Source organism: Ovis aries, chromosome 4 (genome assembly GCF_016772045.2).
Source record: "Ovis aries strain OAR_USU_Benz2616 breed Rambouillet chromosome 4, ARS-UI_Ramb_v3.0, whole genome shotgun sequence".
Classification (NCBI taxonomy): domain Eukaryota; kingdom Metazoa; phylum Chordata; class Mammalia; order Artiodactyla; family Bovidae; genus Ovis; species Ovis aries.
In genome coordinates this window covers 40,269,433-40,296,927 of record NC_056057.1, presented here as the reverse complement: position 1 = coordinate 40,296,927, position 27,495 = coordinate 40,269,433, and the positions used below count along the sequence as shown (strand labels likewise).

General features: G+C 37.7%; 1 long non-coding RNA gene across 1 annotated transcript; it reads left to right on the top strand.

Annotated features, from left to right (window-relative positions):
* The first annotated feature begins 1,624 nt into the window (after nt 1-1,624).
* Nucleotides 1,625-26,476, top strand: LOC132659676 (uncharacterized). Its single transcript, XR_009600345.1, has 3 exons — nt 1,625-5,316; nt 22,325-22,598; nt 25,175-26,476. It is a non-coding gene; the product is annotated as an uncharacterized LOC132659676 (long non-coding RNA).
* The last annotated feature ends 1,019 nt before the right edge of the window (nt 26,477-27,495 follow it).

Below are 27,495 nucleotides of genomic sequence, written 5' to 3'. Positions count from 1 at the left end.
TGGGAAAACAATGGATCATCTAGTCCAACCAGGAAGTGGGGGTCAATTGATTCAGTCGCAAAACAGTCTCAGAAATTCTTCCTCCTTTTATGAATTGTAGGCTTTTCCGTTTCCTGCTCTTGCTACTCCTGCTTTCTCTTTTCTCTCTTTCTAAAATTTATTCATTCCTCTGTTCTAAACATTAAGAAGACTAATCACATTCCATATGGTCTATCCTCACATTCCATTTTTTTGAAGACATAAAACAAGCAGTTTATTTATATACCAATTTTGTGATCATACAAAAATTTATATAGCCATCTATGTAATAACTATCTGAATTATTCACTTTTTATTGAAATATTTTAATTTTGAAAACTCACCTTTTGGTTTTATTTACTTAGTTAAATGTAAACTTACCCATAACCTTTATTTTTCAAGATGAATTCTCAATCAAAATATATGAAGTGGCTACATTTAGCATGTGTGTGTAGCACGTGCATGAATAACTATTATTGAATAACTTTATGTTGTTCACACCAGTATATACATATGTACACCTAAATATGCAAATTAATATGTGTCTTTGAATGCATTTGCTCCTGAAAAATCTAGAAATATGCTTTACAATTCTTATATCTATCCCTATTGAATCTTGGAACAGTATCACAATTTATATCATACACTGTTATGAAGCTAACAGTGTATGAAGCTAAAATATCCAATTTCTTTTTCAAATGTCAACCAAACACTTTACAGACTTTCCCCTCCATCCCCTCCTGTAACTCTTTTAGTTAAATTAACACAGCTGTCTAAAAACTCAGATGTAAAGCCTTCAAACATTTTCTTGGTTTTAGAACAGATGCCTCAGGAGACTTTCCCCCAGGAAGGGTACTTTGGATTAGCACAGCCTGCTTTCCTACTACATTCTTTAAACATAACTGACAGCCCCAAAATAGAAGGACAGTTTATTTTTAGGATGTGTATGGAATTTAAAGAGAAAGCATATTTTCACCATACCAGTATGAATAAGACCAGCATAGGTTTTTTAGGAAACAAGTGCACACCATTTCAATGAACAGTAAGAGGTCAGATAAGATACTTAAACATGGCAGGCTTCTATTAGTGAAATGGATGCTTGCAAATGAGAAGAAAGGTTTGATGGTGAAGAAAGTTAGTGTGTCAGCTTAGTAGAGCTATCACTCCAGGCATAATTCTGTGCTAAGGATACTTGACATATAATGGCATTCCCGAGTGTGCACACTATGATCTGGTTTTATTGGAACACACACATCAATAGAAGCCATGTTTATTGATTAGGCAGAAATGAGACATCATGAGATCTGAGACAGAATCTGCTACCCCTCAAGAGAAGAATAGGTTTAGCAAAGGATGCAGCACCTGCTGCTTCTCACCGTGAGATTTAAGGATTTTTTTTCCTCTTAACACTGAACTGAAAAAGTAGACTTTGATAATATAAGAAAATTAGGAAACACAACCCCAAGATGAAAGGTAAAATTATGTCACAAATTATAGACAGCTGACTCATGAAAAATAAATAGGAAGTACAAGCAAAACAAAAATAATTCTCTTGCACTCCGCCAGTTATGTGTGTCTGGTGGTGGGGAATGAGTCTGAGTATAAACCTGTGTTTTGGGCTGCAATGCTGTTCCTTTTCCACCAAGGAATTTTCCATCATGAAATAGTAGCTTTTGTATACTGCATTCTAGCTTCTGACTTACATTATACAGACACTGATTATGCTAATAGTGTTATTCAAATAATGAGACACTTTACTACACAGTGAAGACCAACAATTCCCACACAAACTGCAAGTCTACTTTCACTTTATTATTTTAATAACAAAGTACACATTTTTAAAGAAACCTTTTTATTTTGTATTGGAATATCGCTGATTAACAATGTCGCAGTAGTTTCAGGTAAAGAGCGAAGGGGTTCAGCCATATATATACATGTATCCATTCCCCCCAGAATTCCCCTCCCGTCCAGGCTGCCACATAACACTGATCAGAGGTCTATGTGCTATATAGTAGGTCCTTGTTTATTATCCATTTTAAATGTAGCAGTGACAAAGTGCACATTTTAATACATGTGAGGCAAAAATGCACCTAATTATGACTTTTCTAATTTTATATTTTAGAAAGGAATGCAAAATAGAATAATTTTATTTGAAGAAACTAAATGGTAGACCCTCAACAACAAAAGAATTATATATATGGTAAAGGTAAAAAGAAAAATATAAAATAGATAAGAGATACAATACTTGTTGAGTATTTAATATGGGCTAGTTGAATTTTGATTTCTGATGCAACATGGCAACCGCTTGGTAGTCATCATTCACATCCAGGCATGAGAAATGCTACACAAACTGAAAATCAAGAAATCTTAGATACATCAGAGAACTAAGGCCGTAGCTCTGTTACTCTGACCACTAGAAAGACAGACAGGCAGATACACAGAATCACTACTTAGCCTGAAGCAGACTCACTGGAGCAGACTCGGAAGGCTCTAAGCTATGATTAAACAATTGCTGGAGGCACAGTGGGATTTAGAAACTCAGAGTTGGGGGCTTCCCTGGTGGTCCAGTGGTTAAGAGTCCGCCTTGCAATGCAGAGGACACTGGTTCCATCCCTGATCTGGGAAGAATACACAGGTCTTGAAACAACTAAGTCTGTGCACCATCAAAGACAACCTGCATTCTAGAGCCCACGTCCGCGGTTACTGAAGCCTGCATGCTGAGAGTCTTGAGCTCTTCAACTAAAGAAGCCACCAAAATGGGAAGCCCGTGCACCATGGCAGAGCAAGCCCCACTCGCCTCAACTAGAGAAAGCCCGCATGTAGCAACAAAGACCCAGCACAGCAAAATATATATATATATACTAACTAAAATAAATAAATAGAAACTAATCTTCATTTAAAAAAAATCAGAGCTGGCACATTCTTGGTGGGAGAGGGGCACGCTTTCATGATTTTTACTCCCAGTTACCCTATCAAATTCTGTGAAGATTTGAGAAAAATTACTTCATGTTTGCAGCAGGTGACAGGAAAAAGTAATCTTTCTAATGTATTTTCAGAGTTCTCTGTTCTTGGCCCCAAGGAAACTATTTACCAAAGCCTAATTGATTGAGGTTCTATCAGAGGCTACCCACCTAGAGGAAAATCCCCAACTCAAGAAGCTTCATCTAGCCTTTGACATTAGAGAAGGGAAATATCCAACTGAGACTCACTTAAAAAAAGAAAAGAGAGACTTAATTATGGTACTATAGGTAACTTTTCTTCCCCTACACCTTACCACCATATCAACAGGGCTCCTGTGTAGTAGCAAGAATACAACTAAAAGAAGTTGAAACCTCAGACACTATTAAGAAGTCTCTAGGAGCCTGGTAGGCTGCAGTCCATGGGGTTGCTACTAGTCGGACACGACTGAGCGACTTCACTTTCACTTTTCACTTTCATGCATTGGCGAAGGAAATAGCAACCCACTCCGGTGTTCTTGCCTGGAGAATCCCAGGGACAGGGGAGCCTGGTGGGCCGCTGTCTATGGGATCACACAGAGTCGGACACGACTGAAGCGACTTAGCCGCAGCAGCAGTAGCAGGAAGACCCAGAATCACAGGAGAGGCAAAAACATAGACAGTAAATGAGATGTTAGTCTCTGAAACTACGGATACAGCAAGCATACACACAACCTAAGCCCTGGACAGAAAGATATAAAATCTCATACTAAAAGTCAAGCTACCTCATTTCTTTTGCCTGATAGTCATGTCTAGCTTTCAACAAGAAAATCACAAGGCCTGGTAAAGATAAAAATACACTCTGAGAGGCAAAGTAAGTGTCAGAACCAAAGCCAGATATAATGGAGATTTTTAAATTGTCATACTAGGAATTTTAAGTAACGATGATTAATATTCTAAGGGCTGAAAAAGTGGACAACATGCAGGACCAAATAGGTACTGTAAGCCAAGAGATAAAACTTCTAAGAAAAAACCAAAAGGAAATAGTGATCACAAGACGAACAGGAAAAAATGTCTTTGGTGGCAATCTCATCAGAAGATTGTACATAGCTGTGGAAAGAATCAGTGTTTAAAGATATATCAACAGAAACCTCCAAAACTGACTAATAAAAAAAGATTAAAAAAAAAAAAAGCTAGCCCCAGGCAAGGCTTCAAAGATTGTGGCCCCAGCCGTCATCTTTCCTGCAACTTCATGAGAGATCCTCATCAGAACCTCTCAGCTAAGCAGCTCTCATAGATCAACATTGCTTCTTCAACTCCCAGTAAGTCTTTCCCAAGATAATGTCCACTGGTTTTGTTTGAGCTATTTATTTAGGTGCTTGTGCATTTTACTTATGATTTGAATTTGCCTTTTGGATATACAATTCCCAAATTAAGTTAACATCCATCTTCTGGAAAATCACTTGCAAACAAGGTCATTATTAAAAAAAAAAAAAAGAATCAGAATTTGAAAACCAAAAAGAAAAGAAAATGATGGAACAGACTATCCAACAACTGATGAATGATTATAAAAATTGTAACATATGTATAATGGGAATACCAAAAGAAGAACAAAGAAAAAGTAGAAGAAAATTTTGAAAAAAAAAATGGCTGAGAATTTTCCAAAATTAATGATAGTCACCAAATCACAGATACAGGGGAAGCTCAAGAAACACCACACAGGAAAAATACCAGAAATTCTATACCTGAGCTCATCATATTCAAATTTAAAAAATCAAAAACAATAAAACTTGATAGAAGCCCAAAGAGGAGAAAACTGCATTATCTACAGAGAAAGAGAGATAAGAATTGCATTGGAATTCTGTTCAGAAACTATGCAAGCAAGATGAGAAATGGAATGGAATTTTTAAGGTGTTAAGAGAGGGGAAAAATACCAACCTAAAATTCTGAATCCAACAAAATATCCTTCAAAGGAAAGGAGAGTACTTTGGTAATTATGATGAGTCTGTGTTGGTTCACCATTATAACAAGCATACCACTCTAGCAGGAGATATTGATAGTGGGGGAGATTGTGCACATGTGAACAGAAAGTATTTGGGAAATGTCTGTACCTTCACCTCAGTTTTGCTTTGAACCTATAACTGCTAAAAAATAAAGTCTTTGAAAACATTGCATTTTTATATTTAGAAAAAAGTGAAGCAGAAATACTTTCTCAGACAAACAAAAATTGAGAGACTGTTGCCCCTGGATTTGCCTTGCAAGAAATATTAAAAGAAGTTCTTCAAAAACAAGGCAAATTATACAGATCAGAAACTCAAGTCTACATGAAGAAAGGAAGAGTATGAGAGAAGGATAACCAAAGGTAAAATACCTTATTTTTCTATTCCTAATTGATCTAATAGATAACGGTTTGTTCAAAATAATGATGACAACATATTTGGTGATTATAGCTTGTGGATAGGTGAAATGAATGATAACCATGGCTTAAGGGAAGGGGATATTCTGTTATAGGTGCTTGCACTGGGGCTTCCCTGATAACTCAGCTGGTTATCAGAATGTGCCTGATATCAGGCACATATCAGAACCAGAACGTGCCTGCAATGGAGGAGACCCTGAATCGATTCCTGGGTTGGAAAGAAACCCAGGTTCTATTTCTGTGTTGGGAAGATCCCCTGGAGGAAGGCTCCAGTAATCCCCACTCCAGTAATCCTGCCTGGAGAATCCCCATGGACAGAGGAGCCTGGTGAGCTACAGTCCATGGGGTCACAAAGAGTTGGACATGACTGAGCAACTAAGCTCAGCACTCAGCACAGGTTCTTGATTACCCATTGGGAAATATAGTATTTGCACATGAATCTGGGTTAGTTGTAAATGTGTATTGCAAACTGTAGGCAAATATGGATCAGTCATTTGACATGGTTTAGCTACCATGATTCCTTCAACTCTGTAGCAAATACTGGTATTCTATTACAGATGTGAAAATGAAACATAGTTTGTAAAAGCAAACTAAATATTTTGTATATGAGAAAACTAAGACTCATAGAATTAGCTAAATAACATCAAGAGGACTCACAATGTTAACCCATTTCCATCACCTTTCAAATCTTATAATTTCCACACAGTTCATGATGCTTCTTATTTGTGAGCCATCTTTAAAAGATCAAGGAGCAAATTCATAATTAAATGATAAAAGAAAAGCAAAAAAATAATATTTTTCTTAAAATTTGTATCAATGTAAGAAATACGTTTGAAAGTAGTAAATCTGTTTGCCACATTAAATAAAGGGTAAAAATGGAGAATACATATCCAAAGAAGTCTTAATTTTTTTACATTCCTGAGACAGTACTATCATCAACCAACTTAAAGGTATATGTATTGTCAATACATAGGATATCTTCCTATGTCCTAGCTGCTGCTGCTGCTGCTAAGTTGCTTCAGTCATGTCCGACTCTGTGCAACCCCATAGATGGCAGCCCACTAGGCTCCTCTGTTTCTGGGATCCTCCAGGCAAGAATACTGGAGTGGGTTGCCATTTCCTTCTCCAATGCATGAAAGTGAAAAGTGAAAGTGAAGTCGCTCAGTCATGTCTGACTCTCAGCAACCAAATGGACTGCAGCCTACCAGGCTCCTCCACCCACGGGATTTTCCAGGCAAGAGTACTGGAGTGGGGTGCCATTGCCTTCTCCACCTATGTCCTAGAGAGGCATCCAAATCTTATCTCCCAACCCAATTCAAAGGTTTATTTATTCCTTCAATTAATATTTATCCACCAGGTGCAGCATGTTTTAAACAAGAAGATGCTCTGACGATTCTGTGCCAGAACAACTCTAATCATTAGAAAGTCCTTTATTACATTGTATGAAAAGCTGCCTCATTAGTCTTAATCCTGTTTCTCAAATAACCATTACATTTTCCACACAGTAGCCCTGGACATATTTGAAGTATGTCTTATGACTTGTCTGGACTAAACATTATGGTGTTTGTCCTTTGTGGGGAGAAAAGTCACAACTTGCATTCTTCTAGAGGCTACCCTGAGGAACAGTCCCATGTGTGCAGAATATTTTTCTTGGCCCATTACATAGCTAAAAAAATCAGCTGCCAAAATTAAAAATCAGAAGGTAATAGACACTAATAAATATATCTCACATTTTGGTAAATACTTGTAGATCCCAAGATCAAAGACCCTTGGAGTGGTAGCCCCTTAACGGGTCAAGCACTGCCCAGTTTGCCATATGCTTTGCCTGTTCTAATTTCCTAGGGTGGCCAAATGGCAGTTGCCATTTAACATCTTGCTCCTCTCTTTGTTCCTCTCCACCCTTTTTCCTCCTTCCTGCTTTTCTCCCTTCCTGCCTTCCTTTCCTCTTTCTTTCAGTTCTAGGTCCACTTAACTTCTTTACAATACATACCTGGCACCTTAAGCAATTAAAATTGTTTCTAAATTGTATGTCTCTAGCTCTATACAGTCAACAAAAACAAGACCAGGAGCTGACTGTGGCTCAGATCATAAACTCCTTATTGCCAAATTCAACTCAAATTGAAAAAAGTAGGGAAAACCGCTAGACCATTCAGGTATGACCTCAATCAAATCCCTTATGATTATACAGTGGAAGTGAGAACTAGATTTAAGGGCCTAGATCTGATAGATAGAGTGCCTGATGAACTATGGAGTTCATGGAGGTTCATGACATTGTACAGGAGACAGGGATCAAGACCATCCCCATTGAAAAGAAATGCAAAAAAGCAAAATGGCTGTCTGGGGAGGCCTTACAAATAGCTGTGAAAAGAGAAGGATAAAGCCAAGGAAAAAGGAAAGATATAAGCATCTGAATGCAGAGTTCCAAAGAATAGCAAGAAGAGATAAGAAAGCCTTCTTCAGCGATCAATGCAAAGAAATAGAGGAAAACAACAGAATGGGAAAGACTAGGGATCTCTTCAAGAAAATTAGAGATACCAAGGGAACATTTTATGCAAAGATGGGCTCAATAAAGGACAGAAATGGTATGGACCTAACAGAAGCAGAAGACATTAAGAAGAGGTGGCGAGAATACACAGAACTGTACAAAAAAGATCTTCATGACCCAGATAATCGTGATGATGTGATCACTCATCTAGAGCCAGACATCTTGGAATGTGAAGTCAAGTGGGCCTTAGAAAGCATCACTATGAACAAAGCTAGTGGAGGTGATGGAATTCCAGTTGAGCTGTTTCAAATCCTGAAATATGATGCTGTGAAAGTGCTGCACTCAATATGCCAGCAAATTGGGAAAACTCAGCAGTGGCCACAGGACTGGAAAAGGTCAGTTTTCATTCCAAACCCAAAGAAAGGCAATGCAAAAGAATGCTCAAACTAATGCACAATTGCACTCATCTCACACGCTAGCAAAGTAATGCTCAAAATTCTCCAAGCCAGGCTTCAGCAATACGTGAACTGTGAACTCCCTGATGTTCAAGCTGGTTTTAGAAAAGGCAGAGGAACCAGAGATCCAATTGCCAACATCCGCTGGATCATGGAAAAAGCAAGAGAGTTCCAGAAAAACATCTATTTCCGCTCTCTTGACTATGTCAAAGCCTTTGACTGTGTGGATCACAATAAACTGTGGAAAATTCTGAAAGAGATGGGAATACCAGACCACCTAACCTGCCTCTTGAGAAATCTGTATGCAGGTCAGGAAGCAACAGTTAGAACTGGACATGGAACAACAGACTGGTTCCAAATAGGAAAAGGAGTACGTCAAGGCTGTATATTGTCACCCTGCTTATTTAACTTATATGCAGAGTACATCATGAGAAACGCTGGACTGGAAGAAACAAAAGTTGGAATCAAGATCGCCGGGAGAAATATCAACAACCTCAGATATACAGATGACACCACCCTTATGGCAGAAAGTGAAGAGGAGCTAAAAAGCCTCTTGATGAAAGTGAAAGAGGAGAGTGAAAAAGTTGGCTTAAAGCTCAACATTCAGAAAACGAAGATCATGGCATCTGGTCCCATCACTTCATGGGAAATAGATGGGAAACAGTAGAAACAGTGACAGACTTTATTTTTTGGGGCTCCAAAATCACTGCAGATGGTGACTGCAGCCATGAAATTAAAAGACGCTTACTCCTTGGAAGGAAAGTTATGACCAACCTAGCATATTCAAAAGCAGAGACATTACTTTGCCGACTAAGGTCCGTCTAGTCAAGGCTATGGTTTTTCCTGTGGTCATGTATGAATGTGAGAGTTGGACTATGAAGAAAGCTAAGCCCCGAAGAATTGATGCTTTTGAACTGTGGTGTTGGAGAAGACTCTTGAGAGTCCCTTGGACTGCAAGGAGATCCAACCAGTCCATTCTGAAGGAGATCAACCCTGGGATCTCTTCGGAAGGAATGATGCTAAAGCTGAAACTCCAGTACTTTGGCCACCTCATCCGAAGAGTTGACTCATTGGAAAAGATTCTGATGCTGGGAGGGATTGAGGGCAGGAGGAGAAGGGGAGGACAGAGGATGAGATGGCTAGATGGCATCACTGACTCGATGGATGTGAGTCTGAGTGAACTCTGGGAGTTGGTGATGGACAGGGAGGCTTGGCGTGCTGCGATTCATGGGGTCGCAAAGAGTCGGACACGACTGAGCGACTGAACTGAACTGAGCCCTCATAAAACTTTACATCCAGAACCAAGCACAATGCAGCACTTTTTAGACCACTCTTATTGATCATGATGCTATATTCTTGTATGACAACTACATTATATTCCTGCTGCTGCTGCTAAGTCACTTCAGCCGTGTCCAGGTCTGCGCAACCCCATAGACGGCAGCCCACCATGCTCCCCCATCCCTGGGATTCTCCAGGCAAGAACACTGCAGTGGGTTTCCATTTCCTTCTCCAATGCATGAAAGTGAAACGTGAAAGTGAAGTTGGTCAGTTGTGTCCGACCCTCAGCCACCCCATGGACTGCAGCCTTCCAAGCTCCTCCGTCCATGGGATTTTCCAGGCAAGAGTACTGCAGTGGGGTGCCATTGCCTTCTCCAACATTATATTCCTAGGTATCTAAAATTAGCTTATATTGAATTCACAGTCAAGTAAAATTTGCCAGGCTGAAGCAGTACTCTCTATGCAGCTGGAATTCCTTGCAAACCACCCCCAGTCTCAGTACTTCCTTACATTCTAGACGGGTACTTGGAGCTCTAGCTAACTATCAGACTAAACAGAAGTCACCCCTGCCATGACCTACAGCCATGTTCATATAACTCAGCTTTTACCTTATTCTCACTTGAGTCTCTATTCTAATTACTGAGTCACTGCATATTTAATTGTGCAGAAGCTCCTGCTTGGAACCTTGCAATTCCAAAACATGTGCCTGGACCCTAAGCCCTAGCACATTAACTGATGCTATCACTGACTTTAGACAGATGGTAAGCTGCTTGTATCTCACAGAGAATATGGCTGTTGTGTTTCCCTGCGATCCTAGCGTCCTCATTTGTAACTGTGCCTGTATTCCTGTTGTACTGATTTGTGTGCTTCCGCTTAGGCTCTGGATCCCTTAGTGTCAACTCCATGGGAACACAGGGCCAGATTCAGGCCCCACTCCTGGTGATCTACATGATCTGCTAAGCACTGATAAGTCATAGCTACTTTTATCTTTTAAAATGTAAATAGTAGTTAACTGAGTGTTGTGAGACAGTTTGAATTATTTTTGGTCTTAATAATAGTATTTACTACCCATATAATTAATGATGTAAGTATGTGACCATTTTTAAATTAGCATAGAGTTATAGTCCCAAAACATTCATAAAGGGCCTTTAGAGTGTTCATGTTTTCTTTTTGTTCTTTCCTTTTGGTTGCTCCATGTTGCTTGTTTTGGCAATAAACTGTAAGTTATAGTTTACTTTTTGAACCTCAGTATAGAAAACCCAGGTGCTGCTAGTGGTAAAGAACCCGCTTGCCAGTGCAGGAAACATAAGAGATACAGGTTCAGGCCCTTTGTTGGGGAGATCCCCTGAAGGAAGTCATGGCAACCCACTCTAGTATACTAGCCTGGAGAATCCCATGGACAGAGGAGCCTGGCAGGCTGTCGTACAAAGGGTCACAAAGAGTCAGACACGACTGAAGTGACTTAGTACAAAGAAGACCCTGAGCTTCCCAGGCATTGCTAGTGGTAACGAACCCACCTGCCAATGCAGGAGACATAAGAGACCCAAGATCTATCCCTGGGTTGGGAAGATCCCCTGGAGAAGGAAATGGCAACACACTCCAATAGCCTTATCTGGGAAATACAATGGACAGAGGAGCCTGGCAGGCTACAGTTCATGGGGTCGAAATAGCTTGACACAACTTAGCAACTAAACAACAAAAATAGAACTTCATTAGTGTCCCTACTACATTTGCCTAGTTAGAAACATCATTTCATTTCATGTTTAAACACCTTTTCAACTGTAAGTTACACATATGCATTCTAGTTTTAAAGCTTCTGAAAAAAATTATGATTATCCCCTTATATCTACTAAGTAACTAATGCAAACTTTGAACAAGGCAAGTGTAGAGACTTGCAGCTCTTTTATATAGACAATTCTCTGAGTTAATACATTCCTTGATTTACTCATTAGTAAATCTATGAGTTTTAGCCCATCCCTTCTTGCTACTATAACATTGATGTTGTTAGTAGTTGGAAAATATTCAACAAATAAATGTGTATTCTAGCATTTAAAATTCATAGTTAAAATTTCTTCTGCATTGGTAAAATACAAATATTTCAGGTAGAAATAGTAGATATCTGATATAAGAGATATAAGTAAATATTTGAGTGTAGAATTTGCAGAACTTGGGCTAATTTGAAGTGAATTTTTAAAAAGGGGAGCAGAATGTGTTGTGTGTGAGAGAGTATGTGCAGCACTGCAGCTAACAGAGGATGGAACTTAGGAAGAGGTAACTACAACAGTAAATGATATTGGAGATGTGTGGTGTGTCAGGTACCAGAGGGATATCCAGGCAGGGATGCAGAAAGCATAGATAGATATGTTAATCTGGAGCTCTAGAAACTCTAGAGAGGAGAAAAATATTTGGAGTTCATTAGTAAAACAGGCATGGTGCGACACCATACGGAATGAAGTACTTGCTCAAGAAAAGCGTGCAGATGAGAAAGAGGAGCATGCAGAAGAAAGAATCATATGAGAGACGTCTACAGGAGACATCACAGTTCAGTTCAGTCGCTCAGTTGTGTCTGACTCTTTGCAACCCCATGAATTGCAGCACGCCAGGCCTCCCTGTCCATCACCAGCTCTCAGAGTTCACCCAGACTCACGCCCATTGAGTCAGTGATCCATCCAGCCATCTCATCCTCTGTCGTCCCCTTCTCCTCCTGCCCCCAATCCCTCCCAGCATCACAGTCTTTTCCAATGAATCAACTCTTCGCATGAGGTGGCCAAAGTACTGGAGTTTCAGCTTCAGCATCAGTCCTTCCAAAGAAATCCCAGGGTTGATCTCCTTCAGAATGGACTGGTTGGATCTCTTTGCAGTCCAAGGGACTCTCAAGAGTCTTCTCCAACACCACAGTTCAAAAGCATCAATTCTTTGGTGTTCAGCCTTCTTCACAGTCCAACTCTCACATCCATACATAACCACTGGAAAAACCATAGCCTTGACTAGATGAACCTTAGTCGGCAAAGTAATGTCTCTGCTTTTGAATATGCTATCTAGGTTGGTCATAACTTTTCTTCCAAGGAGTAGGCGTCTTTTAATTTCATGGCTGCAGTCACCATCTGCAGTGATTTTGGAGCCCCCAAAAATAAAGTCTGACACTGTTTCCACTGTTTCCCCATCTATTTCCCATGAAGTGATGGGACCAGATGCCATGATCTTTGTTTTCTGAATGTTGAGCTTTAAGCCAACTTTTTCACTCTCCTCTTTCACTTTCCAGAACTTGGTTAAATTGTGACATTAACTACCCAACTGGAAAGATAATATTTTAAAAAACTGAACAGCTCCCTCCAAACTTCATACAACTCCACATGAGGTACCAAATCCAAATGATTCACAGAGAAGCTTCACAAACATTAAAATTTTCAAAGCATGCACCAGTGGATTTCAACCAGGGAGCAATTTTTTTGCCAGGAGACATTCATCATTTTGGGCAACATTTTTGATTGTCACAACTGGGAAAGGGACTGGTGTAAGGAGAGTATTCTATTGGCCTCTAGTAGGAATAAGTCAGTTCAGTTCAGTCACTCAGTCATGTCCAACTCTTTGCAGCCCCATGGACTATAGCACAACAGGCTTCCCTGTCCATCACCAACTCCATCACCAACTCCTGGAGTTTGTCCATACTCATGTCCATCGAGTTGGTGATGCCATCCAACCATCTCATCCCTGTTATCCCCTTCTTCTCCTGCCTTCAGTCTTTTCCAGCATCAAGGTCTTTTCAAATGAGTCAGCTTTTCGCATCAGGTGGCCAAAGTATTGGAGTTTCCTTCAGCTTCAGCGTTAGTCCTTCCAATGCATATTCAGGACTGTTTTCCTTTAGGATGGACTGGTTTGATCTCCTTGCAGTCCAAGGGACTGTCTCAAGTCTTCTCCAACACCACAGTTCAAAAGCATCAATTCTTCTGTGCTCAGCTTTCTTTATAGACCAGCACTCACATCCATACATAGCTATAGGAAAAACCATAGCTTTGACTAGATGGACCTTTGTTGGCTATGAAATGTCTCTGCTTTTTAATACCCTGTCTAGGTTGGTCATATCTTTTCTTCCAAGAAGTAAGTATCTTTTGATTTCATGGCTGCAGTCACCATCTGCAGTGATGTTGGAGCCCAAGAAAATAGTCTGTCACTGTTTCCATTGTTTTACATCTATTTGCCATGAACTGATGGGACCAGATGCCATGATCTTCATGTTTTGAATGATGAGTTTTAAGCCCACTTCTCACTGTTCTCTTTCATCAAGAGGCTCTTTAGTTCTTCTTCGCTTTCTGCCGTAAGTGTACTGTCATCTGCATATCTGAGGTTATTGATATTTCTCCTGGAAATCTTGATTCCAACTTGTGCTTCATCCAGTCCAGCATTTCACATGATGTACTCTGCATATAAGTTAAATAGGCAGGGTGACAATATATAGCCTGGATCCAGTCTGTTCCACGTCCAGTCTAACTGTTGCTCCTTGACCTGCATATAGATTTCTCAGGAAGCAGATCAGGTGGTCTGGTATTCCCCATCTCTTTCAGAATTTTCTACAGTTTATTGTGATCCACACAGTCAAGGCTTTGGCATAGTCAATTAAGCAGAAATAGATATTTTTCTGGAACTCTTTTGCTTTTTCAATGATCCAACAAATGTTGACAATTTGATCTTTGATCCACTACCTTTTCTAAATCCAGGTTGAACATCTGGAAATTCATGGTTCACGTAGTGTTGAAGCCTGGTTGGAGAATTTTAAGCATTACTTTATTAGCGTGTGAGATGAGTGCAATTGTGCGGTAGTTTGTATATTCTTTGGCATTGCCTTTCTTTGGGATTGGAATGAAAACTGAGATTTTCCAGTCCTGTGGCCACTGCTGAGTTTTCCCAATTTGCTGGCATATTGAGTACAGCACTTTCACAGCATCATCTTTCAGGATTTGAAACAGCTCAACTGGAATTCCATCACCTCCACTAGCTTTGTTCATAGTGATGCTTCCTAAGACCCACTTAACTTCACATTCCAGGATGTCTGCCTAGAGGTGAGTGATCACACCATCACATTTATCTGGGTCATGAAGATCTTTTCTGTATAGTTCTTCTATGTACTGTTGCCACCTCTTCTTAATATCTTCTGCTTCTCTTAGGTCCATACCATTTCTGTCATTTATTGTGCCCATCTTTGCATGAAAATTTCCCTTGGTATCACTAATTTTCTTGAAGAAAAGTCTAGTCTTTCCCATTTTATTCTTTCCCTGTATTTCTTTGCATTGATCACTGAGGAAGGCTTTCTTATCTCTCCTCGTTATTCTTTGAAACTCTACATTCAGATGGGTATATCTTTCCTTTTCTCCTTTGCCTTTAGCTTCCTTTCTTTTCTCAGCTATTGGTAAAGCCTCTACAGACAACCATTTTGCCTTTTTATATTTCTTTTTCTTGAGGATGGTCATATTCCAGTAGGAAAAGGAATAGGTCAAAATACTGTTAAACAGAGCAACAAATTATTAGCCCAAAATGTCAAGAGCGCCAAAGTTGAGAAATTCTGGAATAGAAGAAAAAGTTGCAAAATGCAAAAAGCTTATTCTTGGTTTATATTTGAAGGGAAAAGAAATTTTAAAACTATCAAAGATAGTTGTGATAAAATTATTAATAAAGTTTGCTTCCAATGGTTGATGCAGTTATACCAATAAAATATGAATAAGGCCTATGTTTTTATTAAAATAATACACATGACAGAGAAGGCTTTATTTCAAAGTGCATGGCTGATTCAACAAAATCAAATCTGGCAATATTTAATATCAAAAATAATGGAGAAAAACTACATTTCAACATATCCCAAATAATATTCAAAAAATTTAATAGCCAATCCATATAAAAAATTATAATCCTATTCTAGTGAATGAAAGAAACTTTCTTAACTTGATAAAAAGTATAAATTTTTAAAAAATCTTATTCAACAGTAAACTACAAAAGTTATTTCTAGTAGAATTAGGAAAAAGAAAAGCCTGACATACATCACCATGTCAGATTATTCTCTATATTATAATAACATAAGAAAAGATCTAATAATAATTTTTCAAGTGGAATAGAGAAAGTAATCATTATATATTTTGAATGCTTACAGAATTCAATAAAAATGAAAAATAGTCAAATTACTGAAAATATAGAAAATTTTCTTAAAGCAAGATTAAAAAATAATTTAATACCAGAAATAATCAACTAGTCATCAAATTAAAACTGTTATTCTTCACTCTAGTAATAATGATAATAAGCTTAAAATAGAGTCTACTTTAGCTTTTGGCTACCCACTGTCTCTTCCTCCTTTTCTGTACAGCAAACTCCTCACTCTATGGTGGGGATCTGGAGATGTAATGGACCCAGATGTGTGGGTCCCCAGCTGGCCATCTGCTTTGTCTGAATCCATTATTTTTCTTTGTTTGTTTTTACCCTATAAAGGTTCAGTTGACTCGAAATGGTTTGTTAGAGTAGTTTTATTGCTGTCAACCAAAGAACTAAAAAACGAGGTATAAAGGACCAAAAGAAAGAAAAGTTCAATCACAAAGGAAAAGAACACATGAGCAATTAGGTGTGGGTTGCTCCTGGATAGAGAAACTCAATCAGTAAAGATCATTATTCCACTGTAAGGGTGTGGCTCAATTAATTTATTTGAAAAACAAGAAAATAGGACAACTTTACAACTATAGTTCAGTGGATCGTCCCATCAGTTAAAAGAAAAAAAAAAAAGGCAGAACAAATAAGCTCTGTTTGTTGTAGGAAGGAGTAAAAATAAACACATACGTGAACAAATATAAAAGAAATTCTGGCAATCACTTCATAAATGATAAAATTTGAATTGAAAACTAGTGAAAAGTTATTCAAACAAGTTATACCCCCACATATTATAAACACACACTCACATGGTCCAGTTTAATTAAAGGTGTAAATTTAAAGTATAGAACCATAAAAATTTAAGAAACATGTAAGAGACTATTTTCATCACCTTGGTGTAGTGGGGGTCTAGGTTTAGAAAAAAGAAGCTTTGAACAAACATCATAGGGAAAGAACAGATATATTTGTTTACATAAAACATAATAATAAAAGTTACTACACAGCAAAAGTTACCATAAACGAAGATTGGAAATTCATTTGACAAGTGAATATGTACTTTTCCTTAGTAATCCAAGAACTGCAATTTTAAACAGCTAGTCAAATTGAAAATGATTGAAAGACCTATTGAGAAGGAGGCTCCAAACACTGGATAGAGATAAGTATATTTCTGATGGGCAGTTTGGTAAAGGACCTTAAATTATAGAGAAGTGGAAGTCACTCAGCCATGTCCAATTCTTTGTGACCCCATGGGCTATACAACTCATGGAATTCTCCAGGCCAGAATACTGAAGTGGGTAGCCTTACCCTTCTCCAAGAGATCTTTCGAATCTGGAGATTGAACCCAGGTCTCCTGCATTGTAGGCAGATTAAGTGCACAGCAACTTCGACTCACCAAATTAACTTCTAGAAATTTATTAAATGGAAATATTTTGACAAGTACAAAATAGGAGATATGTTTGATCCTTTGAGTATAGTAATAATTTGGAAACAACCTGAATGATCAACAGTGGTGGATTATTCACACACACACACACAAAATACAAGCAAAACCATGCAGGAAAATATTTATTATATAGTCATTAAATATTCTGAATTATGACTAGAAGTAATAAACAGATGTTCATAAGACATCAAGTAATATAAAGCAGGTTACTATATTCAGTTTGTGTCTACACTATGCAGTATAATCCCAAAATATTAAGACCAAGTCTGGAAAAATATAAGTCTAATAATTAAAATGATCTCTGGAAGATAAAAAATTTTAAATTTTAGATTTTTACCTCATATATTTTTGTACTGCTTGAAGTTTTCACACAGATCAAATATTATTTTTATAATTACAAAACATTAACATAAGATTAATTTTGAAAGAAAAGTTGGATCAGGAAAGTCATACATTTGGACCCAATAATCTCACTTATTCTAGTTAATTCAAAGAAAACAATTCAAAATAAGAAAAATCTACAGAACTAGTTTATTTATAAACTATAATTTATGATTTATAACTGTTAAATATTTAAAATAGCATATGTGTACAACAATAAGAGAATATGCTATTTGATGTGAAATTGTGCATCCATTAAAAAGTAATTATGAACCTTTATAGGAACTTGACAGAGCATATGTAACAAAAATAACAAGTGAAAAAGCAAGATCTAAATTGTATGTATTTAATGAATATCCAAGTGTGTTGCAATGGAACATAGATTTAAATGGGCATTAAGTTCGATAGGATTCTTCTTAGTATGTATGTATGTTTAAATTTTAAACTCTTAGCAATATTATTTAATTTTCTTTCATGAAAATACTTAAAAATGAGCATGCTTTGTTTCTTTCCATTAAGTCCCATTGGCTGTTTTAGTCAACTCCAGGAGGCATTTGTTTTGCCATTGATTCTTTCACTGCTATTTCATATCATTTATCACAGCTTGTGATTATTAGTTGTGTATTTACTGATATTCAGTCCTTTCAAATTTAATCATATATTCATAAGTTCTATTTTTTCCCATTTTACTGACTAAATTCTAAGGAACATGAGGGTAACTACCAGATGTTTATTTATACTCTTTTCTAGTAAATATATTGTAAAGGTTCCACATTTACCCCTAAATTTTATTAACCCTTCAGAAAATAAAAGCTGTCCAGATATGAGAAATATATCTATAAACAAGATAAAGGGGGAGAGAACAACACAGGACACTTACATGGCGCCTCTTGGGTGCCAGGCACTGTTATAGCACTTTACAAACATCAACCCTTCAATCCAGATTGTTCACCGTCTGAGCCACCAGGGAAGCTCACTGAATCTATGGAGTAGGTACTATTGGTAAACTTTTATAGATAAAGCTAAATTATAAAAGTTAAGGACTACATAAATCCTGGATATGAACTTAGGCAGTCTGGACTCACTGGCTCCAGAGTCTGCAGTGCTTTACCATTAGTGTTATCTAACATGGCTCTTTGGTACTGTTATGAAATACATCAAACAACTAGTGGAGGACAGGGAAGCCTGGCATGCTGCAGTTCATGGGGCCACAAAGAGTCGGACATGACTGAGAGACTGAACAACAACAAAATCAACTAATATCATGTGGTATACACATTGAATAATTCATTTACAGAAAACTGGTGAATATACACAAATGTGGTGCACATAGTATTGACAATTGGAGGTTTTGGGGTTTTTTGAGCATTTTATGTACTTACAGGAGTTGGTCTCAAGGAACCCACTAAAATCTATCTAAACTTTATTTTTGGTCTAATTAATAAAAAGTTCTTGGTAGGGGATTTGGGGGGAGAATGTATACATGTACACATATGGATGAGTCCCTTTGCTGTTCTCCAGAAACTATCACATTTTAAATCAGCTATATGCCAATATAAAACAATGTCTTTAAAAAGTTCTCTCTGAAAAGCTTTCTGATTTCATTCCTTTTCTCTAATTCTAAGGTGTCATTTAAAATTAAGAAATGAAATTGCATATATTTAACTTACGCAGAATCTAGACTATTTGGGAAGTTCATCTGTCCTCACTGGTTCTCTGAGACAGAGTAAAGAAAAGTTGTAATTGTAAAATTTGCTGCTGTTGTTGTTGTTGAGTCCTTCAGTCTTTGCCCTGCCCCTCACCATCTCCCAGAGTCTGTCAAACTCATGTGCATCGAGTCGGTGATGCCATCCAACCATCTCGTCCTCTGTCGTCTCCTTCTCCTGCCTTCAATCTTTCCCAGCATCAGGGTCTTGTCCAATAAGTTGGCTCTTTGCATCAGATGGCCAAAATATTGGAGCTTCAGCTTCAACATCAACCCTTCCAATGAATATTCAGAGTTGATTTCCTTTAGGATTGACTGGTTTGACCTCCTTGCAGTCCAAGGGACTCTCAAGAGTCTTCTCCAACATCACAGTTCAAAAGTATCAGTTCTTTGGCACTCAGCCTTCTTTATTATCCAACTCTCACATCCATACATGACTACTGGAAAAAAACATAGCTTTGATAGATGGACCTTTGTCAGCAAAATGATGTGTCTGCTTTTTAATACACTGTCTAGGCTTCTCATAGCTTTTCTTTGAAGAAGCAAATTAAAAGTGTCTTTTAATTTCATGGCTGCAGTCACCATCTGCAGTGATTTTGGAGCCCAAGAAAATAAAGTCAGTGTTTACATTATAAAATATGGTTCCTCAAATTTTCCCAAAGTTATCTTGATTGCTGGCAATGGAATTGGAATTTCCATTATCTAGAAAGGAGCAGTCAAGTATTCTACTTAAAGCCAATGACTCAGAAGATTTGGTCAAAAAATGTTGCAAGCTCATTTGCAATGCAATGCTAAATGTATTTGCAGGAAAACAAAATGATTGTGTTTAGTAAGTAGGGTCTTCCACTTGTTAAAAATGTGTTCTTCATTGGTACTTCCTAAGTTCTTGGTGAACTGTGAATTTTACAGATTAACCTTTCACCTGTTATCAATGCCATACAAAGTCAAGATATTTAAACTGTAAAAATGATTATTAGAGAGAATGATTTACAAACATATTCAAAAATTTATAGTTCTATTTTTCTCACATTTCAAAATGGACTATTGATAGCTATACTTAGGATGGTCCTATCTCATCTAATGTTATTGTTTTGGGTACATTTGACAATAAGGTACATAGGTATCATTTTGACTTGGCAATGGTACTGTGAGACATTAACAATTAAAAAAACCAAAATACTTAAAAATGTCATACCTCTTTTAGGTCAAGCAAAAGGATAATAATGCTCTACAGTGTTGTGATATATGGCAATTTTTGTTTTTCTTTATTTTTAAGTGTCCCATGACTTTATAGAGAGTGGATCATACTCCTTAAATCATGAATGTAAAACAAGGTAATATATGTAAAATCACCATGGAAAGTGTAAACTAGGTATTCTTCTTCATCATTCTTACATCTTTTTTTTTATTATATTACATCTGCCTCTCCCTATCCTTCAGCCTAAGTATCAAAATGCCCTCCCTTCATTCCACACATGGTAGATTTCTGACTAGTTATTAATCAATGAAGCCATTATATAGAGCATGGTCAGGAAACTGACCGTATCTCATATTCCAAAATTTTAATTTGCTATGTTTAAACAATGGCAAGAGATGATAGCACCATAGTGCCATTTTAAAAATCCAACATTTCTAGTTAAAGCATTTGTGATTTGATACTTCCTTGTAGGTCTTTAAATTCCTATCTCCACCTTCCTCAAATAGATCCTAGTTAGATTCACAGTAGGAAACATCAGGTGAAATTAAACACATGAACTCTGGAATCAGTGGAATCAGACCAAATTGGGCCCCCATTCCTAGTTTGTTATTTTGTGTTTGTGGATTTACCACTGAACTCACCATTGAACTACATAATCTTTCTCAATATCAGCGTCCATAGCTGTCTAGTGAGGACAGAAATAAAACCTCTTAAATTGTTATAAAGCTTAATATACAACCTACTACATTTAGTAAACTCTCTATGCATGAGATTTAGTACATTTTCCTATAACAATTAAGGTCAACTTGTATTTGGAGAGCTATTTATTTTTAAGTGTTTTTTAATGGTACCCATGTCATGTACAAAAATATTGTCTTGCTATGGTATACACTTGAAGGCTAATAAAATATTGTCAGTCAGTTAGACCTTAATTTGAGAAGAGTGGGGAGGGAGAGAAACTAGGGTGAGGAAGAGGAACAGGGGAGGAAGAAAAAGATGGATTGCCTTGGGGAGAGGGGAGATAAAGGATAAAGAATGGAGTGCAAAGGGTAAAGAAAACAGGTGAGTGCAAAGGGTAAAGAAAATTAGGCCAACAAATACACTCCGAATGGTGGTTTTGTAAGTAAAATATCAAGATTTGGTTATCACGGTGTCATCAAGCACACAGTGACACACAGGCCTCACTTGACAGGGGAGCTCAGGACCATCAAATGACACTGAAGGCTGAAGCTGAAAAAGAAGCCATCATTTTCATCCATGGCTGAAAAATACCATGGTCCCATGACATTCAGAAATCCTATAAAAACATTTAAAAACTCTCTTACTCACCATTAAAAATGTAGAGAACATAAAAGGAGTGAAAGTATGGTGGATGGATGGTAAAGTCTGCCTGCAATGCAGAAGACGTGGGTTTGATCCTGGGTCAGAAAGATCCCCTGGAGAAGGGAATGGCAATTCACTCTAGTGTTCATGCCTGGAGAATCCCCAGGGACAGAGGAGTCTGGAGGGCTACAGTCCAAAGGGTCAGACATGACCGAGCCACTAACACACACACATGTAATAGGAGCTATAAACTCTTTGCCTCTTTGTCTTAACAGGAGTGGCCAAATTATATGTAAACCAAACAGTCTAAAAAGTTCAAAGTGATATGGTATTTGTTTGAGAAGTAGATGTATCTTACAGACTAATTTGGATTCTTGGTGTTTAGTTTCCTCTTTCATTCTGCTTGCAACCCAGATGATAACTGAAAAGAGATACAAGAAATGTTTACAGTTTAGTTTATCCTCTCGTGTTCTTCATTAACTTACTGTGGGTGTTCTTTTAGAAGGCCAAGGTTCACGGTTCTGTTTTTTAATTGCAATTCACTCTTTCCCACTTCTTCCAGGAGCTTCAGCTTTATCATTGCTGTGAGATTTACAGCACTTCCTTCCATCGTCAGCTTGCTAATAGGCAGTGGTTGAACTCCCTGGAGTCTAAACTAGGAAATATGAGCAGTATGTAACTGCTATGGCTGGAATCACATTCCACTTCAGAAGCTTCTTAACAGCATTCTCAGATGTGTGAATATACATTAGTGACCCAAGGGGATTACTCCCTGGCACCAAGTTTACCTTTATGAGGGGCCTGAATGATGAGACCTTCCCTCCCATAAGCAGAAGGTAAGGAGAGGCAAAGGGCTCTGATGAATTCAGAAGAAAATGTGTGGGGAAAGAGAATGCTTTTAAAAGACAGACATTCGAAAGAAAAACTATAAAATTTTGCCTTGGGGTATGTAAGTTTAGTATTTATATTGAGTAAATAGCTAACATGTTTATCAAAACATCCAAGGGCAATAAGGCTAAGTAACATGACTTGATCTTCCTGTGTCTGTTTATGTGGACGGTAATTGACAGTAACCAACACTGAACTTTCACTTCCTGTTCACTGTAACTAGGACAGACAATACTGGGAGGATGATTCAGTTGCTCCAGCAGTAACTGCCCTTTGAAGAAAAAGCTTCCTGATTTCACCATGTCTCTTTTTAAATATTTCTGCCCTTCCTGACCCACCCCCAACACCTCTTCAGCTTCTCTTTTTGCAGCATCTCTAACCACTGTCCCCTGGAGGCCATAGCTATCAGAAAGGCTACCCTTCAGTTTTTAGAGCAAAGAATTTTGTTTTTTGCATGGATGTGCCTATTTCACAGAAGAGGGTCACAGGTTTTCTTGCAAAAACAATGACTACATTATCACATATGCACAATCAGTGTGAAAGTCTACTGTATACTCAAGAAATATGTACAGTAAAAGGATAAGCAAAGAGAAAAGTATGGGGTTAAAATTTAAAAACCCATGATATCAGCAAAATGAGGAAAGAGTTCATTCAAAATATCAGACTCTGGAAAACATCTAGCCACATTGTATAGCCTTTCACAACTCCTAGTAGAAATCTTTGGTTCTAGTAATAAATGCACTATTTATTGTTAGTACAGCAAATATAGGATTTAATAACATATGGTATAAAATTATAAATTTTGAATGTATATGTGAATGAGTGAATGAGTAAGGATAATTTAATTAGAATTAGAAATTTCCTAGGCCGAAAATAATGGCTCATATAGTTCACGAACATTTGGGTATTCAGATTTCATCCATTAGAGTGTGTTTCACAACCCTGGCTATACATTAGAATCACCTAGGGAGCTTTTAAAAAATGCTGCCCGAGTCCCACCTCCAGAAATGCTGATTTAATTGGTCTGTGGTGGGCCTAGGCATGGGTATTTATTGAAAACTCCCCAGGTGATTCTAATATGCAGCCATAGTTAAGAATCACACCATTACAGCCTCATAGGTAGGCTTTTGGAATAACTTGCAGACTATAGGAATGAATATCTCTCATTGATCTCTTAGGGTGAGGGAGCTGTGGAAGAGATAGAGAAAGAGGGAAGGATATGGAGAAGGAAAAAGAAAGAAAGAGAAAGGAAGAAGAAAGGAAATACGAAAAGTAAATTCTGGCTATTCCACATTAATATTGAGTTCTTACTGGATATCTGTTAAGTATTAACCCTATAATAATGAATATAAACAGACTATTGTGGAGCTTATAGGCAATTGACAGAAAACAGACATAAGTAAAACAGAAATGCCTATAAAATTATAAACAAAACCTTGAAACAAAAGGTACATAGTGCTATAGGAAAGAGTTTTTCTCTACTGTTTGGGAGGCAGAGGTTTCTCAATGAAGTGATTTTGAACTGAGATCCTAGTTACAAGAAAAGATGAGGGAATGAAGTGATGTAAGACAGAGGGAGCGGCTTCCCTGGTACCTCAGCTGGTAAAGAATCCCCCTGCAATCCAGGAGACCCTGGTTCAATTCCTGGGTCAGGAAGATCCCCTAGAGAAGAGATAGGCTACTCTATCCAGTACTCTTGGGCTTCCCTGGTAGCTCAGATGGTAAAGAATCTGCCTGCAGTGAGGGAGACCTAGGATCAATCCCTGGGTTGGGAAGATCCCCTGGAGGAGGGCATGGCAACTCACTCCAGTATTCTTGCTTGGACAATCCCCAAGGACAGAGGAGCCTGATGGGCTACTGTCCATGGGGTTGCAAACAGTTGGACATGACTGAGCAACTAAGCACAGCAAGACAGAGGGGACTGCATGTGCAAAGGCTCTGAGTCTCCACTCTTTACTGAAAGGAAACTGGTAAGATTTCTCTACAGAGAATTTCAGTCTCTCCATTGGAGGATACAGAACTTTATTCACCTTACATCCATTGCAAAGCTTGGTAGAATATCTTCCACATAGTAGATTACCCTAATAACTGAAGTAAGGAGTCCATATGTAGGAATAATTTCCCAGAGGTGGTTAATTTCACCAATTTTTACTCTCACATCTCAAGACAATGGGAAGCACAAGAGGAAAATAAAAAGAACAGTTGTAGTCAACTTTCCAGGAGTGCTCACAACCACATATAAACCTCAAACAAGGTTCAGTCACAGTTTAGTTCAAACCAATACATCTGTGAGTTTTTTTTGCTGCAGCCAGTGCTCAGTCTGTATATGCCAAGTCCCTGATTTTAGTGTTTTCCCTGATTTTATAGTTCCTATAGTTTCAGGGTCCTAAAACTGTTAAGCTTTTTATTTTTTTACCATGCAGAGGTCAACTATGGAACCTACTTTAAAATTGAAAATGTAGAATTGCATATCAAAATATATTTTAAATATTCTCTAATACTCTTGCTTTCTGAAATATTTTAGGTAAATGAAAAAAGCATTTATATGCTAAGGTATGCATATGCTAAGTTATAGCATCCAGTCCCATCACTGCGTGGCAAATGGATGGGGAAAAGTAGAAGCAGTGACAGAATTTCTTTTCTTGGGCTCCAAAATTGCTATGGATGATGACCACAGACATGAAATTAAAAGACATTTCCTCCTTGGGAAGAAAGCTATGACAAATGTAGACAACATATTAAAAAGCAAAGACATTATTTTCTGACAAAGGTCCATATAGTCAAAGCTATCGTTTTTCCAGTCGTCATGTACAGTTATGAGAGTTGGACCACTAAGAATGTTGATCACTGAAGAACTGATGCTTTTCAATTGTGGTGCTGGAGAAGACTCTTGAAAGCCCCTTGGACTGCAAGGAGATAAAACCAGTTAATCCTAAAGGAAATCAACTCTGAATATTTCCTGGAAGGACTGATGCTGAAACTGATGCTCCAGTATTTTGGCCACCTGATGTGAAGAGCCGATTCACTGGAAAAGACCCTGATGCTGGGAAAGACTGAAAGCAAAAGGAGAAGAGGGTGGCAGAGGATGAGATGGTTAGATAACGTCACTGACCCAGTGGACATAATTTGAGCATAGTATAGTGAAGGACAGGGACGCCTGGTGAGTTGCAGCGTGTGGGGTTGCAAAGAGCAGGTAGGACACAACTTAGTGACCGAACAACAACAACAAAAATACATAACTATTTAATAGAAAATAAAACAGAAACTTCTAGTATATTCATTATTAAGAATATAGAATATTTTTATAGAACATAGGATAGGCATTTCTGATTTATGAGTAATACTCAAGTATGTTTACTATCAATCAAAAAGAGGAAAAGAAAGGAAAGAAAGGAAAAAAATAGATATTTTAGGATACAAGAAAGAAAAGTATGCTTTTATGTATTTTCAAATACATGTGGAATTTTATGAAAAAGTGATATATGTATTTGGGTATAATTCTGCTGCTCATATTCTTCTACTCTGAAATAAACTGAATTGTATGGATCTAGGTAAGAAGGTACTGGAACAAGTTGCCAGGAATTGAACCTGTTCTGCCACTAGTACCTTGGGAAATTAATTTCATATAGGTTTCAATGTGAAAAAATGACATCATAATAATACCTACTACAAAGTGTTGTTCAGAAAACCAAATTCTGTTTCAAATAGAGAAGTTAGCATAGCACCTGAATCAATAGTGGCCCAAGCATCTAAAACTTATATAAGAATATCCTGCAGTGTAAGGAACTGTTATTCACTTTTAGTTTTCATAACTATATTATGGTTATGTTTTTGTTTAAAGAATATGTGTCTTTTATAAATTTATTGATATATGTATAGATGAAATAATATAATGTCTCAGATTCACATGAAAATAATTTGGAGGGATGCAGTAGATAAGATAATTAGATATATTACTGAAATTAGAAGATACATACATGGGTTTCATTTTACTATTCCATTCAAAATACAAAAATAGCCAATAAGATTAACTGATTGAACTACACTTTTTTGTGCATTATTTCTTATTTCTAATGTCTGGAAAGCCCAGCTCTCAAGTAAGCAGCTGCCTTGCCTGTATGTCCACAGCATCAGTGACTGCCAAGATGACCAAAGTTTCCTGAAAGGTGAATAAAATGCTTGATTCTGGAGCACCCTCCTAATAGCAAGTAGGTTTATTCCCCCTCCCTGTCCATCAGTTCAGTTCAGTTCAGTTTAGTTCAGTTCAGTTGCTCAGTTGTGTCTGACTCTTTGAGACCCAGTGAATCGCAGCACGCCAGGCCTCCCGGTCCATCACCAACTCCTGGAGCTCACTCAGACTCACGTCCATCGAGTCCGTGATGTCATCCAGCCATCTCATCCTCGGTCATCCCCTTCTCCTCCTGCCCCCAAATCCCTCCCAGCATCAGAGTCTTTTCCAATGAGTCAACTCTTCGCGTACATACAAATAAAGGAAAATTATATGCAAATAGAATATATTATATAAGAATGAACTGATTTTTCAGTAAATATGAGTAAGAACAATACTTTTTTGAGGCTCAAAGATTCAAAAGCCTAGTGGATTTACTGTAGAGTTGTATGTATAGTTGTATAAACTCTGTATAGTTGGATGAAGCAAATCTATATATGATAAAACAGGAAGGAAGAAGGCAATTTCAGGATAAAGTTATATCAGAGTAAAGAAAATATGCTAAATGTTGGCCATATGACAAATTTTCTATGACTATAAAAATGTGAATACTTTTCCAAACTTTTACAAGCCCACCCTTATGGAAAACCTTTCTAAGTAACAAGATATGCTCTATG